Here is an 18,004-nt window from a genome sequence, read left to right as displayed (position 1 = left end):
GGGTTAGGGTTATGTGTAGGGCTAGGGTTAGAGAACCGGTTAGGGTTCCGATTGGACCTAGGGTTGGAGTTATGTTGAGGGGTAGTGTTATAGATACGGTTAGGGTTCCGATTGGAGCTAGGGTTATGGTTATGTTGAGAGCTAGGGTTAGAGATCCGGTTAGGGTTCCGATTGGACCTAGGGTTAGGGTTATGTTGAGGGCTAGGGTTAGAGATCCGGTTAGGTTTACGATTGGACCTAGGGTTAGGATTATGATGAGGGCTAGGGTTAGAGATCTGGATAGCGTTCCGATTTGACCTAGGGTTAGGGTTATGTTCAGGGCTAGGGTATGAGATCCGGTTTGGGTTCCGAATCGACCTAGGATTAGCGTTATGTGTTGGGCTAGGGTTAGAGATCCGGTTAGGTTTCCGATTGGACCTAGGGTTAGGGTTGTGTTGAGGGCTAGGGTTAGAGAACCGGTTAGGGTTCCGAATCGACCTAGGGTTAGGGATATGTTGAGGGTTAGGTTTAGAGATCTGGTTAGGGTTCCGATTGGACCTAGGGTAGGTTTATGTGTACGGCTAGGGTTAGAGATTCGGTTAGGGTTCCGATTGGACCTAGGGTTAGGGTTATGTTGAGGGCTAGGGTTAGAGATCCGGTTAGGGTTCCGATTGGACCTAGGGTTAGGGTTATGTTGAAAGTTACGGTTAGAGATCCGGTTAGGGTTACGATTGGACCTAGGATTAGGGTTATGTTGAGGGCTAGGGTTAGAGATCCAGTTAGGGTTACGATTGGACCTAGGGTTAGGGTTATATGTAGGGCTAGGGTTAGAGATCTGGTTAGGTTTCCGAATCGACTTAGGGTTACGGTTATGCTGAGGGCTAGGGTTAGAGATCCGGTTAGGGTTCCGATTGGAGCTAGGGTTATGGTTATGTGAGAGCTAGGGTTAGAGATCCGGTTAGGGTTCCGATTGGACCTAGGGTTAGGGTTATGTTGAGGGCTAGGGTTAGAGATCCGGTTATGGTTCCGATTGGAGCTAGGGTTAGGGTTATGTTGAGGGTTACGGTTAGAGATCCGGTTAGGGTTACGATTGGACCTAGGGTTAGGGTTATGAGGAGGGCTAGGGTTAGAGATCCGGTTAGGGTTCCGAATCGACCTAGGGTTAGGGTTATGTTGAGGGCTAGGGTTAGAGATCCGGTTAGGGTTCCGATTGGACCTAGGGTTAGGGTTATGTGTAGGGCTAGGGTTAGAGGTCCAGTTAGGGTTCCGATTGCACCTTGGGTTAGGGTTATGTTGAGGGGTAGGGTAAGAGATCCGGATAGCGTTCCGATTTGACCTAGGGTTAGGGTATTGTTCAGGGCTAGGGTTTGAGATCCGGTTAGGGTTCCGATTGGAGCTAGGGTTATGGTTATGTTGAGAGCTAGGGTTAGAGGTCCGGTTAGGGTTCCGATTGGACCTAGGGTTAGGGTTATGTTGAGGACTGTGGTTAGAGATCCCGTTAGGGTTCCGATTGGACCTAGGGTTAGGGTTATGTGTAGGGCTAGCGTTAGAGAGACGGTTAGGGTTACGATTGGACCTAGGGTAAGGGTTAAGTTGAGGGGTAGGGCAAGAGATCCGGTTAGGGTTCCCATTGGACCTAGGGTTAGGGTTATGTTGAGGGCTAGGGTTAGAGATCCGGTTAGGGTTCCGATTTGACCTAGGGTTAGGGTTATGTTGAGGGCTAGGGTTTGAGATCCGGTTAGGGTTCCGTATCGCCCTAGGGTTAGGGTTATGTGTAGGGCTAGGGTTAGAGATCCGGTTAAGGTCCGATTGGACGTGGGTTAGGGTTATGTATAGGGGTAGGGTTAGAGATCCGGTTAGGGTTACGATTAGACCTAGCGTTAGGGTTATGTTCAGGGCTACGGTTAGAGATCCGGTTAGGGTTACGATTGGACCTAGGGTTAGGGTTATATTGAGGGCTAGGCTTAGAGATCCGGTTAGGGTTCCGATTGGACCTAGGGTTAGGGTTATGTTGAGAGCGACGGTTAGAGATCCGGTTAGAGTTCCGATTGGACCTAGGGTTAGGGTTATGTTGAGGGCTAGGGTTAGAGATCCGGTTAGGGTTACGATTAGACCTAGGGTTAGGGTTATGTTGAGGGGTATTGTTAGAGATCCGATTAGGGTTCCGATTGGACCTAGGGTTAGGGTTATGTTGAGGGCTAGGGTTAGAGATCCGGTTAGCGTTCCGATTGGACCTAGGGTTAGGATTATGTATAGGGCTAGGATTAGAGATCCGGTTAGGGTTACGATTAGACCTAGGGTTAGGGTTATGTTGAGGGTTATTGTTAGAGATCCGGTTAGGGTTCCGATTGGACCTAGGGTTAGGGTTATGTTGAGGCCTAGGGTTAGAGATCCGGTTAGGGTTACTATTAGACCTAGGGTTAGGGTTATGTTGTGGGCTATTGTTAGAGATCCGGTTAGGGTTCCGATTGGACCTAGGGTTAGGGTTATGTTGAGGGGTAGGGTTAGATATCCGGTTAGAGTTATGATTGGACCTAGGGTTAGGATTATGTTGAGGGCTAGGGTTAGAGAACCGGTTAGGGTTCCGATTGGACCTAGAGTTAGGGTTATGTTGAGGGCTGGGGTTAGAGATCCCGTTAGGGTTCCGATTGGACCTAGGGTTAGGGTTATGTGTAGGGCTAGGGTTAGAGATACGGTTAGGGTTCCGATTGGACCTAGGGTAAGGGTTTTGTTGTGGGCTAGGGTTAGAGATCCGGTTAGGGTTCCGAAACGACCTATGGTTAGGGTTATGTTGAGGGCTAGGGTTAGGGATCCGGTTAGGGTTCCGATTGGACCTAGGGTTATGGTTATGTTGAGGGGTAGGGTTAGAGATCCCGTTAGGGTTCCGATAGGACCTAGGGTTAGGGTTATGTTGAGGGCTAGGGTTAGAGAACCAGTTAGTGTTCCAATTGGACGTAGGGTTAGGGCTATATTGAGGGCTAGGGTTAGAGATCCGGTTAGGGTTCCGATTGGACCTAGGGATAGGGTTATGTTGAGGGCTAGGGTTAGAGATCCGGTTATGGTTACGATTGGACCTAGGGTTAGGGTTATGTTGAGGGCTAGGGTTAGAGAACCGGTTAGGGTTCCGAATCGACCTAGGGTTAGGGATATGTTGAGGGTTAGGTTTAGAGATCTGGTTAGGGTTCCGATTGGACCTAGGGTTAGGGTTATGTGTAGGGCTCGGGTTAGAGATTCGGTTAGGGTTCCGATGTGACCTAGTGTTAGGGTTATGTTGAGGGCTAGGGTTAGAGGTCCGGTTAGGGTTCCGATTGGACCTAGGGTTAGGGTTATATTGAGGGCTAGGGTTAGAGATCCGTTTAGGGTTCCGATTGGACCTAGGGTTAGGGTTATGTTGAGGTCTAGGGTTAGAGATCCGGTTAGGGTTACGATTGGACCTAGGGTTAGGGTTATATTGAGGGCTAGGGTTAGAGAACCGGTTAGAGTTCCGATTGGACCTAGGGTTCGGGTTATGTTGAGGGGTAGTGTTATAGATACGGTAAGGGTTCCGATTGGAGCTAGGGTTATGGTTATGTTGAGAGCTAGGGTTAGAGATCCTGTTAGGGTTCCGATTGGACCTAGGGTTAGGGTTATGTTGAGGGCTAGGGTTAGAGATCCGGTTAGGTTTACGATTGGACCTATGGTTAGGATTATGATGAGGGCTAGGGTTAGAGATCTGGATAGCGTTCCGATTTGACCTAGGGTTAGGGTTATGTTCAGGGCTAGGGTATGAGATCCGGTTTGGGTTCCGAATCGACCTAGGATTAGCGTTATGTGTTGGGCTAGGGTTAGAGATCCGGTTAGGTTTCCGATTGGACCTAGGGTTGGGGTTGTGTTTAGGGCTAGGGTTAGAGAACCGGTTAGGGTTCCGAATCGACCTAGGGTTAGGGATATGTTGAGGGTTAGGTTTAGAGATCTGGTTAGGGTTCCGATTGGACCTAGGGTAGGTTTATGTGTACGGCTAGGGGTAGAGATTCGGTTAGGGTTCCGATTGGACCTAGGGTTAGGGTTATGTTGAGGGCTAGGGTTAGAGATCCGGTTAGGGTTCCGATTGGACCTAGGGTTAGGGTTATGTTGAGAGTTACGGTTAGAGATCCGGTTAGGGTTAAGATTGGACCTAGGATTAGGGTTATGTTGAGGGCTAGGGTTAGAGATCCAGTTAGGGTTACGATTGGACCTAGGGTTAGGGTTATATGTAGGGCTAGGGTTAGAGATCTGGTTAGGTTTCCGAATCGACTTAGGGTTACGGTTATGCTGAGGGCTAGGGTTAGAGATCCGGTTAGGGTTCCGATTGGACCTAGGGTTAGGGATATGTTGAGGGTTAGGTTTAGAGATCTGATTAGGGTTCCGATTGCACCTAGGGTTAGGGTTACGTGTAGGGCTAGGGTTAGAGATCCGGTTAGGGTTCCGATTGGACCTAGGGTTAGGGTTATGTTGAGGGCTAGGGTTAGAGATCCGGTTAGGGTTCCGATTGGACCTAGGGTAAGGGTTTTGTTGAGGGCTAGGGTTAGAGATCCGGTTAGGGTTCCGAAACGACCTAGGGTTAGGGTTATGTTGAGGGCTAGGGTTAGAGATCCGGTTAGGGTTCCGATTGGACCTAGGTTTAGGGTTATGTTGAGGGGTAGGGTTAGAGATCCCGTTAGGGTTCCGATTGGACCTAGGGTTAGGGTTATGTTGAGGGCTAGGGTTAGAGATCCGGTTAGGGTTCCGATTGGACCTAGGGTTAGGGTTATGTTGAGGGCTAGGGTTAGAGATCCGGTTAGGGTTACGATTAGACCTAGGGTTAGGGTTATGTTGAGGAGTATTGTTAGAGATCCGATTAGGGTTCCGATTAGACCTAGGGTTAGGGTTATGTTGAGGGCTAGGTTTAGAGATCCGGTTAGCGTTCCGATTGGACCTAGGGTTAGGATTATGTGTAGGGCTAGGGTTAGAGATCCGGTTAGGGTTACGATTAGACCTAGGGTTAGGGTTATGTTGAGGGTTATTGTTAGAGATCCGGTTAGGGTTCCGATTGGACCTAGGATTAGGGTTATGTTGAGGGCTAGGGTTAGAGATCCGGTTATGGTTACGATTAGACCTAGGGTTAGGGTTATGTTGCGGGCTATTGTTAGAGATCCGGTTAGGGTTCCGATTGGACCGAGGGTTAGGGTTATGTTGAGGGGTAGGGTTAGATATCCGGTTAGGGTTATGATTGGACCTAGGGTTAGGATTATGTTGAGGGCTAGGGTTAGAGAACCGTTTAGGGTTCTGATTGGACCTAGAGTTAGGGTTATGTTGAGGGCTGGTGTTAGATCCCGTTAGGGTTCCGATTGGACCTAGGGTTTGGGTTATGTTGAGGGCTAGGGTTAGAGATCCGGTTAGGGTTCCGATTGGACCTAGGGTTAGGGATATGTTGAGGGTTAGGTTTAGAGATCTGATTAGGGTTCCGATTGCACCTAGGGTTAGGGTTATGTGTAGGGCTAGGGTTAGAGATCCGGTTAGGGTTCCGATTGGACCTAGGGTTAGGGTTATGTTTAGGGCTAGGGTTAGAGATCCGGTTAGGGTTACGATTGGACCTAGGGTTAGGGTTATATTGAGGGCTAGGGTTAGAGAACCGGTTAGGGTTCCGATTGGACCTAGGGTTAGGGTTATGTTGAGGGGTAGTGTTAGAGATCCGGTTAGGGTTCCGATTGGAGCTAGGGTTATGGTTATGTGAGAGCTAGGGTTAGAGATCCGGTTAGGGTTCCGATTGGACCTAGGGTTAGGGTTATGTGTAGGGCTAGCGTTAGAGAGACGGTTAGGGTTACGATTGAACCTAGGGTTCGGGTTAAGTTGAGGGGTAGGGCAAGAGATCCGGTTAGGGTTCCCATTGGACCTAGGGTTAGGGTTATGTTGAGGGCTAGGGTTAGAGATCCGGTTAGGGTTCCGATTGGACCTAAGGTTAGGGTTATGATGAGGGCTAGGGTTAGAGATCCGGATAGGGTTCCGATTTGACCTAGGGTTAGGGTTATGTTGAGGGCTAGGGTTTGAGATCCGGTTAGGGTTCCGTATCGACCTAGGGTTAGGGTTATGTGTAGGGCTAGGGTTAGAGATCCGGTTAAGGTCCGATTGGACCTAGGGTTAGGGTTATGTATAGGGGTAGGGTTAGAGATCCGGTTAGGGTTACGATTAGACCTAGGGTTAGGGTTATGTTCAGGGCTAGGGTTTGAGATCCGGTTAGGGTTACGATTGGACCTAGGGTTAGGGTTATATTGAGGGCTAGGGTTAGAGATCCGGTTAGGGTTCCGATTGGACCTAGGGTTAGGGTTATGTTGAGAGCGACGGTTAGAGATCCGGTTAGAGTTCCGATTGGACCTAGGGTTAGGGTTATGTTGAGGGCTAGGGTTAGAGATCCGGTTAGGGTTACGATTAGACCTAGGGTTAGGGTTATGTTGAGGGGTATTGTTAGAGATCCGATTAGGGTTCCGATTGGACCTAGGGTTAGGGTTATGTTGAGGGCTAGGGTTAGAGATCCGGTTAGCGTTCCGATTGGAGCTAGGGTTAGGATTATGTATAGGGCTAGGATTAGAGATTCGGTTAGGGTTCCGATTGGACCTAGGGTTAGGGTTATGTTGAGGCCTAGGGTTAGAGATCCGGTTAGGGTTACTATTAGACCTAGGGTTAGGGTTATGTTGTGGGCTATTGTTAGAGATCCGGTTAGGGTTCCGATTGGACCTAGGGTTAGGGTTATGTTGAGGGGTAGGGTTAGATATCCGGTTAGAGTTATGATTGGACCTAGGGTTAGGATTATGTTGAGGGCTAGGGTTAGAGAACCGGTTAGGGTTCCGATTGGACCTAGAGTTAGGGTTATGTTGAGGGCTGGGGTTAGAGATCCCGTTAGGGTTCCGATTGGACCTAGGGTTAGGGTTATGTGTAGGGCTAGGGTTAGAGATACGGTTAGGGTTCCGATTGGACCTAGGGTAAGGGTTTTGTTGTGGGCTAGGGTTAGAGATCCGGTTAGGGTTCCGAAACGACCTATGGTTAGGGTTATGTTGAGGGCTAGGGTTAGAGATCCGGTTAGGGTTCCGATTGGACCTAGGGTTATGGTTATGTTGAGGGGTAGGGTTAGAGATCCCGTTAGGGTTCCGATAGGACCTAGGGTTAGGGTTATGTTGAGGGCTAGGGTTAGAGAACCAGTTAGTGTTCCGATTGGACGTAGGGTTAGGGCTATATTGAGGGCTAGGTTTAGAGATCCGGTTAGGGTTCCGATTGGACCTAGGGATAGGGTTATGTTGAGGGCTAGGGTTAGAGATCCGGTTAGGGTTACGATTGGACCTAGGGTTAGGGTTATGTTGAGGGCTAGGGTTAGAGAACCGGTTAGGGTTCCGAATCGACCTAGGGTTAGGGATATGTTGAGGGTTAGGTTTAGAGATCTAGTTAGGGTTCCGATTGGACCTAGGGTTAGGGTTATGTGTAGGGCTCGGGTTAGAGATTCGGTTAGGGTTCCGATTTGACCTAGTGTTAGGGTTATGTTGAGGGCTAGGGTTAGAGGTCCGGTTAGGGTTCCGATTGGACCTAGGGTTAGGGTTATATTGAGGGCTAGGGTTAGAGATCCGGTTAGGGTTCCGATTGGACCTAGGGTTAGGGTTATGTTGAAGTCTAGGGTTAGAGATCCGGTTAGGGTTACGATTGGACCTAGGGTTAGGGTTATATTGAGGGCTAGGGTTAGAGAACCGGTTAGGGTTCCGATTGGACCTAGGGTTCGGGTTATGTTGAGGGGTAGGGTAAGAGATCCGGATAGCGTTCCGATTTGACCTAGGGTTAGGGTATTGTTCAGGGCTAGGGTTTGAGATCCGGTTAGGGTTCCGATTGGAGCTAGGGTTATGGTTATGTTGAGAGCTAGGGTTAGAGATCCGATTAGGGTTACGATTAGACCTAGGGTTAGGGTTATGTTGAGGGCTAGGGTTAGAGATCCGGTTATGATTCCGATTGGAGCTAGGGTTAGGGTTATGTTGAGGGTTACGGTTAGAGATCCGGTTAGGGTTATGATTGGACCTAGGGTTAGGGTTATGTTGAGGGCTATTGTTAGAGTTCCAGTTAGGGTTCCGATTGGACCTAGGGTTAGGGTTATGTTGAGGGCTAGGGTTAGAGATCCGGTTAGGGTTCCGATTGGAGCTAGGGTTAGGGTTATGTTGAGGGCTAAGGTTAGAGATCCGGTTAGGGTTATGATTGGACCTAGGGTTAGGGTTATATGTAGGGCTAGGGTTAGAGATCTGGTTAGGTTTCCGAATCGACTTAGGGTTACGGTTATGCTGAGGGCTAGGGTTAGAGATCCGGTTAGGGTTCCGATTGGACCTAGGGTTAGGGTTATGTTGAGGGCTAGGGTTAGAGATCCGGTTAGGGTTATGATTGGACCTAGGGTTAGGGTTATGTTGAGGGCTAGGGTTAGAGATCCGGTTAGGGTTCCGATTGGACCTAGTGTTAGGGTTATGTTCAGGGCTAGGTTTAGAGTTCCGGTTACGTTTACGACTGGACCTAGGGTTAGGGTTATGTTGAGGGCTAGGGTTAAAGAACCTGTTAGGGTTCCGATTGGACCTAGGGTTAGGGTTATGTTGAGGGCTAGGGTTAGAGATCCGTTTAGGGTTCCGAGTCGACCTAGGGTTAGGGTTATGTTGAGGGCTAGGTTTAGAGATCCGCTTTGGGTTCCGATTGGACCTAGGGTTAGGGTTATGTAGAGGGCTAGGGTTAGAGATCCGCTTTGGGTTCGGATTGGACCTAGGGTTAGGGTTATGTTGAGGGCTAGGGTTAGAGATCCGGTTAGGGTTCCGAATCGACCTCGGGTTAGGGATATGTTGAGGGTTAGGTTTAGAGATCTGGTTAGGGTTCCGATTGGACCTAGGGTTAGGGTTATGTGTAGGGCTAGGGTTAGAGATCCGGTTAGGGTTCCGATTGGAGTTAGGGTTAGGGTTATATTGAGGGCTGGGGTTAGAGATCCGGTTAGGGTTACGATTGGACCTAGGGTTAGGGTTATATTGAGGGCTAAGGTTAGAGATCCGGTTAGGGTTCCGATTGGACCTAGGGTTAGGGTTATGTTGAGGGGTAGTGTTAGAGATCCGGTTAGGGTTCCGATTGGAGCTAGGGTTATGGTTATGTTGAGAGCTAGGGTTAGAGATCCGGTTATGGTTCCGATTGGACCTAGGGTTAGGGTTATGTTGAGGGCTAGGGTTAGAGATCCGGTTATGGTTACAATTGGACCTAGGGTTAGGATTATGTTGAGGGCTAGGGTTAGAGAACAAGTTAGGGTTCCGATTGGACCTAGGGTTAGGGTTATGTTGAGGGCTAGGGTTAGAGATACGGTTAGGGTTACGATTTGACCTAGGGTTTGGGTTATGTTCAGGGCTATGGTTTGAGATCCGGTTAGGGTTCCGAATCGACCTAGGGTTAGGGTTATGTGTAGGGCTAGGGTTAGAGATCCGGTTAGGGTTCCGATTGGACCTAGGGTTAGGGTTATGTTGAGGGCTAGGGTTAGAGAACAAGTTAGGGTTCCGATTGGACCTAGGGTTATGGTTATGATGGGGGCTAGGGTTAGAGATCCGGATAGGGTTCTGATTTGACCTAGGGTTAGGGTTATGTTGAGGGCTAGGAATTGAGATCCGGTTAGGGTTCCGAATCGACCTAGGGTTACGGTTATGTTGAGGGCTAGGTTTAGAGATCCGGATAGGGTTCCGATTGGACCTAGGGTTAGGGTTATGATGAGGGCTAGGGTTAGAGATCCGGATACGGTTCTGATTTGACCTAGGGTTAGGGTTATGTTGAGGGCTAGGAATTGAGATCCGGTTAGGGTTCCGAATCGACCTAGGGTTACGGTTATGTTGAGGGCTAGGTTTAGAGATCCGGTTAGGGTTCCGATTGGACCTAGGGTTAGGGTTATGTGTAGGGCTAGGGTTAGAGATCCAGTTAGGGTTCCGATTTCACCTAGGGTTAGGGTTATGTTGATGGGTAGGGTAGGAGATCGAGTTAGGGTTCCGATTGGACCTAGGGTTAGGGTTATGTTGAGGGCTAGGGTTAGAGATCCGGTTAGGGTTCCGATTGGACCTAGGGTTAGGGTTATATTGAGGGCTAGGGTTAGAGATCCGGTTAGGGTTCCGATTGGACCTAGGGTTAGGGTTATGTTGAGGGTTAGGTTTAGAGATCTGGTTAGGGTTCCGATTGGACCTAGGGTTAGGGTTATGTGTAGGGCTAGGTTTAGAGATCTGGTTAGGGTTCCAATTGGACCTAGGGTTAGGGTTATGTGTAGGGCTAGGGTTAGAGATCCGGTTAGGGTTCCGATTGGAGCTAAGGTTAGGGTTATGTTGAGGGCTAGGGTTAGAGATCCGGTTAGGGTTCCGATTGTACCTAGGTTTAGGGTTATGTTGAGGGCTAGGGTTAGAGATCCGGTTAGGGTTCCGATTGGAGCTAGGGTTATGGTTATGTTCAGAGCTAGGGTTAGAGAATCGGTTAGGGTTGCGATTGGACCTAGGGTTAGGGTTATGTTGAGGGCTAGGGTTAGAGATCCGGTTATGGTTACGATTGGACCTAGGGTTAGGATTATGATGAGGGCTAGGGTTAGAGATCCGGATAGCGTTCGGATTTGACCTAGGGTTATGGTTATGTTCAGGGCTAGGGTTTGAGATCCGGTTAGGGTTCCGAATCGACCTAGGGTTAGGGTTATGTGTAGGGCTAGGGTTAGAGATCCGGTTAGGGTTATGATTGGACCTAGGGTTAGGGTTATATGTAGGGCTAGGGTTAGAGATCTGGTTAGGTTTCCGAATCGACTTAGGGTTACGGTTATGCTGAGGGCTAGGGTTAGAGATCCGGTTAGGGTTACGATTGGACCTAGGGTTAGGGTTATGTTGAGGGCTAGGGTTAGAGATCCGGTTAGTGTTCCGATTGGACCTAGGGTTAGGTTTATGTATAGGGCTAGGGTTAAAGATCCGATTAGGGTTACGATTAGACCTAGGGTTAGGGTTATGTTGAGGGCTAGGGTTAGAGATCGGGTTATGGTTCCGATTGGAGCTAGGGTTAGGGTTATGTTGAGGGTTACGGTTAGAAATCCGGTTAGGGTTATGATTGGACCTAGGGTTAGGGTTATGTTGAGGGCTATTGTTAGAGATCAGGTTAGGGTTCCGATTGGACCTAGGGTTAGGGTTATGTTGAGGGCTAGGGTTAGAGATCCGGTTAGCGTTCCGATTGGACCTAGGGTTAGGGTTATGTTGAGGGGTAGGGTTAGAGATCCGGTTAGGGTTATGATAGGACCTAGGGTTAGGGTTATGTTGAGGGGTAGGGTTAGAGATCCGGTTAGGGTTATGATTGGACCTAGGGTTAGGGTTATGTTGAGGGCTAGGGTTAGAGATACGGTTAGGGTTCAGATTGGACCTAGTGTTAGGGTTATGTTCAGGGCTAGGTTTAGAGTTCCGGTTACGTTTACGATTGGACCTAGGGTTAGGGTTATGTTGAGGGCTAGGGTTAAAGAACCTGTTAGGGTTCCAATTGGACCTAGGGTTAGGGTTATGTTGAGGGCTAGGGTTAGAGATCCGTTTAGGGTTCCGAGTCGACCTAGGGTTAGGGTTATGTTGAGGGTTAGGTTTAGAGGTCCGCTTTGGGTTCCGATTGGACCTAGGGTTAGGGTTATGTAGAGGGCTAGGGTTAGAGATCCGCTTTGGGTTGGGATTGGACCTAGGGTTAGGATTATGTTGAGGGCTGGGGTTAGAGATCCGGATAGCGTTCCGATTTGACCTAGGGTTAGGGTTATGTTCAGGGCTATGGTTTGAGATCCGGTTAGGTTTCCGAATCGACCTATGGTTAGGGTTATGTGTAGGGCTAGGGTTAGAGATCCGGTTAGGGTTCCGATTTGACCTAGGGTTAGGGTTATGTATAGGGCTAGGGTTATAGATCCGTTTGGGTTACTATTGGACCTAGGGTTAGGGTTATATTGAGGGCTACGTTTATAGATCCGGTTAGGGTTCCGATTGGACCTAGGGTTAGGGTTATGTTGAAGGCTAGGGTTAGAGATCCGGTTAGCGTTACGATTGGACCTAGGATTAGGGTTATGTTGAGGGCTAGGGTTAGAGAACCAATTAGGGTTCCGATTGGACCTAGGGTTAGGGATATGTTGAGGGTTAGGTTTAGAGATCTGGTGAGGGTTCCGATTGGACCTAGGGTTAGGGTTATGTTGAGGGCTAGGGTTAGAGTTCCGGTTAGGGTCCCGATTGGACCTAGGGTTAGGTTTATGTGTACTGCTAGGGTTAGAGATCCGGTTACGGTTCCGATTGGACCTAGGGTTAGGGTTATGTTGAGGGCTAGGTTTAGAGATCCGGTTAGGGTTCCGATTGGAGCTAGGGTTAGGGTTATGTTTCGGACTAGGATTAGAGATCCGATTAGGGTTACGATTGGACCTAGGGTTAGGGTTATGTTGAGGCCTAGGGTTAGAGATCCGGTTAGGGTTCCGATTGGAGCTAGGGTTAGGGTTATGTTGAGGGCTAGGGTTAGAGATCCGGTTAGGGTTACGATTGGACCTATGGTTAGTGTTATGATGAGGGCTAGGGTTAGAGATCCGGATAGGGTTCCGATTGGACCTAGGGTTAGGTTTATGTTGAGGGCTACGGTTTGAGATCCGGTTAGGTTTCCGAATCGACCTAGGGTTACGGTTATGTTGAGGGCTAGGGTTAGAGATCCGGTTAGGGTTCCGATTGGACCTAGGGTTAGGGTTATGTGTAGGGCTAGGGTTAGAGATCTGGTTATGGTTCCGATTCGACCTAGGGTTAGGGTTATGTTTCGGACTAGGATTAGAGATCCGATTAGGGTTACGATTGGACCTAGGGTTAGGGTTATATTGAGGGCTAGGGTTAGAGAACAAGTTAGGGTTCCGATTGGACCTAGGGTTAGGGTTATGTTGAGGGCTAGGGTTAGAGAACAAGTTAGGGTTCCGATTGGACCTAGGGTTAGGGTTATGTTGAGGGCTAGGGTTAGAGATACGGTTAGGGTTACGATTGGACCTAGGGTTAGGGTTATGTTGAGGGCTAGGGTTAGAGAACCAGTTAGGGTTCCGATTGGACCTAGGGTTAGGGCTATGTTGAGGGCTAGGGTAAGAGATCCGGTTAGGGTTCCGATTGAACCTAGGGTTAGGGTTATGTTGAGGGCTAGGGTTAGAGATCCGGTCAGGGTTACGATTGTACCTAGGGTTTGGGTTATGTTGAGGGATAGGGTTAGAGATCCGGTTAGGGTTCCGATTGGACCTAGGGTTAGGGTTATGTTGAGGGCTAGGGTTAGAGATCCAGTTAGGGTTCCGATTGGACCTAGGGTTAGGGTTATATTGAGGGCTAGGGTTAGAGATCCGGTTAGGGTTCCGTTTGGACCTAGGGTTAGGGTTAAGTTGAGGGCTAGGGTTAGAGATCCGGTTATGGTTCCGATTGGAGCTAGGGTTAGGGTTATGTTGAGGGTTACGGTTAGAGATCCGGTTAGGTTTACGATTGGACCTAGGCTTAGGGTTATGATGAGGGCTAGGGTTAGAGATCCGGATAGGGTTCCGATTGGACCTAGGGTTAGGGTTAGGTTGAGGGCTAGGAATTGAGATCCGGTTAGGGTTCCGAATCGACCTAGGGTTACGGTTATGTTGAGGGCTAGGTTTAGAGATCCGGTTAGGGTTCCGATTGACCTAGGGTTAGGTTTATATTGAGGGCTAGGGTTAGAGATCCGGTTAGGGTTCCGAATCGACCTAGGGTTAGTGATATGTTGAGGGTTAGTTTTAGAGATCTGGTTAGGGTTCTGATTGGACCTAGGGTTAGGGTTATGTGTAGGGCTAGGGTTAGAGATTCGCTTAGGGTTCCGATTGGACCTAGGGTTAGGATTATGTTGAGGGCTAGGGTTAGAGATCCGGTTAGGGTTCCGATTGGACCTAGGTTTAGGCTTATATTGAGGGCTAGGTTTAGAGATCTGGATAGGGTTCCGATTGGACCTAGGGTTAGGGTTATGATGAGGGCTAGGGTTAGAGATCCGGATAGGGTTCTGATTTGACCTAGGGTTAGGGTTATGTTGAGGGCTAGTTATTGAGATCCGGTTAGGGTTCCGAATCGACCTAGGGTTACGGTTATGTTGAGGGCTAGGTTTAGAGATCCGGTTAGGGTTCCGATTGGACCTAGGGTTAGGGTTATGTGTAGGGCTAGGGTTAGAGATCCAGTTAGGGTTCCGATTTCTCCTAGGGTTAGGGTTATGTTGATGGGTAGGGTAAGAGATCCGGTTAGGGTTACGATTGGACCTAGGGTTAGGTTTATGTTGAGGGCTAGGGTTAGAGAACTAGTTAGGGTTCCGATTGGACCTAGGGTTAGGGTTATGTATAGGGCTAGGGTTATAGATCCGATTAGGGTTACGATTAGACCTAGGGTTAGGGTTATGTTGAGGGCTAGGGTTAGAGATCCGGTTATGATTCCGATTGGAGCTAGGGTTAGGGTTATGTTGAGGGTTACGGTTATAGATCCGGTTAGGGTTATGATTGGACCTAGGGTTAGGGTTATGTTGAGGGCTATTGTTAGAGTTCCAGTTAGGGTTCCGATTGGACCTAGGGTTAGGGTTATGTTGAGGGATAGGGTTAGAGATCCGGTTAGGGTTCCGATTGGAGCTAGGGTTAGGGTTATGTTGAGTGCTAGGGTTAGAGATCCGGTTAGGGTTATGATTGGACCTAGGGTTAGGGTTATATGTAGGGCTAGGGTTAGAGATCTGGTTAGGTTTCCGAATCGACTTAGGGTTACGGTTATGCTGAGGGCTAGGGTTAGAGATCCGGTTAGGGTTCCGATTGGACCTAGGGTTAGGGTTATGTTGAGGGCTAGGGTTAGAGATCCGGTTAGTGTTCCGATTGGACCTAGGGTTAGGTTTATGTATAGGGCTAGGGTTAAAGATCCGATTAGGGTTACGATTAGACCTAGGGTTAAGGTTATGTTGAGGGCTAGGGTTAGAGATCCGGTTATGGTTCCGATTGGAGCTAGGGTTAGGGTTATGTTGAGGGTTACGGTTAGAAATCCGGTTAGGGTTATGATTGGACCTAGGGTTAGGTTTATGTTGAGGGCTATTGTTAGAGATCAGGTTAGGGTTCCGATTGGACCTAGGGTTAGGGTTATGTTGAGGGCTAGGGTTAGAGATCCGGTTAGCGTTCCGATTGGACCTAGGGTTAGGGTTATGTTGAGGGGTAGGTTTAGAAATCCGGTTAGGGTTATGATAGGACCTAGGGTTAGGGTTATGTTGAGGGGTAGGGTTAGAAATCCGGTTATTGTTATGATTGGACCTAGGGTTAGGGTTATGTTGAGGGCTAGGGTTAGAGATACGGTTAGGGTTCCGATTGGACCTAGTTTTAGGGTTATGTTCAGGGCTAGGTTTAGAGTTCCGGTTACGTTTACGATAGGACCTAGGGTTAGGGTTATGTTGAGGGCTAGGGTTAAAGAACCTGTTAGGGTTCCGATTGGACCTAGGGTTAGGGTTATGTTGAGGGCTAGGGTTAGAGATCCGTTTAGGGTTCCGAGTCGACCTAGGGTTAGGGTTATGTTGAGGGCTAGGTTTAGAGATCCGCTTTGGGTTCCGATTGGACCTAGGGTTAGGGTTATGTAGAGGGCTAGGGTTAGAGATCCGCTTTGGGTTCGGATTGGACCTAGGGTTAGGATTATGTTGAGGGCTAGGTTTAGAGATCCGGTTAGGGTTCCGAATCGACCTCGGGTTAGGGATATGTTGAGGGTTAGGTTTAGAGATCTGGTTAGGGTTCCGATTGGACCTAGGGTTAGGGTTATGTATAGGGCTAGGGTTAGAGATCCGGTTAGGGTTCCGATTGGAGCTAGGGTTAGGGTTATGTTGAGGGCTGGGGTTAGAGATCCGGATAGGGTTACGATTGGACCTAGGGTTAGGGTTATATTGAGGGCTAGGGTTAGAGATCCGGTTAGGGTTCCGATTGGACCTAGGGTTAGGGTTATGTTGAGGGGTAGTGTTAGAGATCCGGTTAGGGTTCCGATTGGAGCTAGGGTTATGGTTATGTTGAGAGCTAGGGTTAGAGATCCGGTTATGGTTCCGATTGGACCTAGGGTTAGGGTTATGTTGAGGGCTGGGGGTTAGAGATCCGGTTATGGTTACGATTGGACCTAGGGTTAGGATTATGATGAGGGCTAGGGTTAGAGATCCGGATAGCGTTCCGATTTGACCTAGGGTTAGGGTTATGTTCAGGGCTATGGTTTGAGATCCGGTTAGGGTTACGAATCGACCTAGGGTTAGGGTTATGTTGATGGGTAGGGTAAGAGATCCGGTTAGGGTTACGATTGGACCTAGGGTTAGGTTTATGTTGAGGGCTAGGGTTAGAGAACCAGTTAGGGTTCCGATTGGACCTAGGGTTATGGCTATGTTGAGGGCTAGGGTTAGAGATCCGGTTAGGGTTCCGATTGGACCTAGGGTTAGGGATATGTTGAGGGTTAGGTTTAGAGGTCTGGTTAGGGTTCCGATTGGACCTAGGGTTAGGGTTATGTGTAGGGCTAGGTTTAGAGATCTGGTTAGGGTTCCGATTGGACCTAGGGTTAGGGTTATGTTGAGAGCTAGGGTTAGAGAACCGGTTAGGGTTCCGAATCGACCCTGGGTTAGGGATATGTTGAGGGTTAGGTTTAGAGATCTGGTTAGGGTTCTGATTGGACCTAGGGTTAGGGTTATGTGTAGGGCTAGGGTTAGAGATTCGGTTAGGGTTCCGATTGGACCTAGGGATAGGGTTATGTTGAGGGCTAGGGTTAGAGATCCGGTTAGGGTTCCGATTGGACCTAGGGTTAGGGTTATGTTGAGGGCTAGGGTTAGAGATCCGGTTAGGGTTCCGATTGGACCTAGGGTTAGGGTTATGTTGAGGGCTAGGGTTAGAGATCCGGTTATGGTTCCGATTGGAGCTAGGGTTAGGGTTATGTTGAGGGTTACGGTGAGAGATCCGGTTAGGGTTCCGATTGGACCTAGGGTTAGGGTTATGATGAGGGCCATGGTTAGAGATCCGGATAGGGTTCCGATTGGACCTAGGGTTAGGGTTATGTTGAGGGCTAGGGTTTGAGATCCGGTTAGAGTTCCGAATCGACCTAGGGTTACGGTTATGTTGAGGGCTAGGGTTAGAGATCCGCTTAGGGTTCCGATTGGACCTAGGGTTAGGGTTATGTTTAGGGATAGGGTTAGAGATCCAGTTAGGGTTCCGATTGCACCTAGGGTTAGGGTTATGTTGAGGGGTAGGGTAAGAGATCCGGTTAGGGTTCCGAATCGACCTCGGGTTAGGGATATGTTGAGGGTTAGGTTTAGAGATCTGGTTAGGGTTCCGATTGGACCTAGGGTTAGGGTTATGTGTAGGGCTAGGGTTAGAGATCCGGTTAGGGTTCCGATTGGAGCTAGGGTTAGGGTTATGTTGAGGGCTGGGGTTAGAGATCCGGATAGGGTTACGATTGGACCTAGGGTTAGGGTTATATTGAGGGCTAGGGTTAGAGATCCGGTTAGGGTTCCGATTGGACCTAGGGTTAGGGTTATGTTGAGGGGTAGTGTTAGAGATCCGGTTAGGGTTCCGATTGGAGCTAGGGTTATGGTTATGTTGAGAGCTAGGGTTAGAGATCCGGTTATGGTTCCGATTGGACCTAGGGTTAGGGTTATGATGAGGGCTGGGGGTTAGAGATCCGGTTATGGTTACGATTGGACCTAGGGTTAGGATTATGATGAGGGCTAGGGTTAGAGATCCGGATAGCGTTCCGATTTGACCTAGGGTTAGGGTTATGTTCAGGGCTATGGTTTGAGATCCGGTTAGGGTTACGAATCGACCTAGGGTTAGGGTTATGTGTAGGGCTAGGGTTAGAGATCCGGTTAGGGTTCCGATTGGACCTAGGGTTAGGGTTATGTATAGGGCTAGGGTTATAGATCCGTTTGGGTTACTATTGGACCTAGGGTTAGGGTTATATTGAGGGCTACGGTTATAGATCCGGTTAGGGTTCCGATTGGACCTAGGGTTAGGGTTATG

The sequence above is a fragment of the Miniopterus natalensis genome, chromosome 11, assembly GCF_054644295.1.
Source record: "Miniopterus natalensis isolate mMinNat1 chromosome 11, mMinNat1.hap1, whole genome shotgun sequence".
NCBI classification, from domain to species: Eukaryota; Metazoa; Chordata; class Mammalia; order Chiroptera; family Miniopteridae; genus Miniopterus; species Miniopterus natalensis.
Note: the sequence above shows the minus strand (reverse complement) of the source record.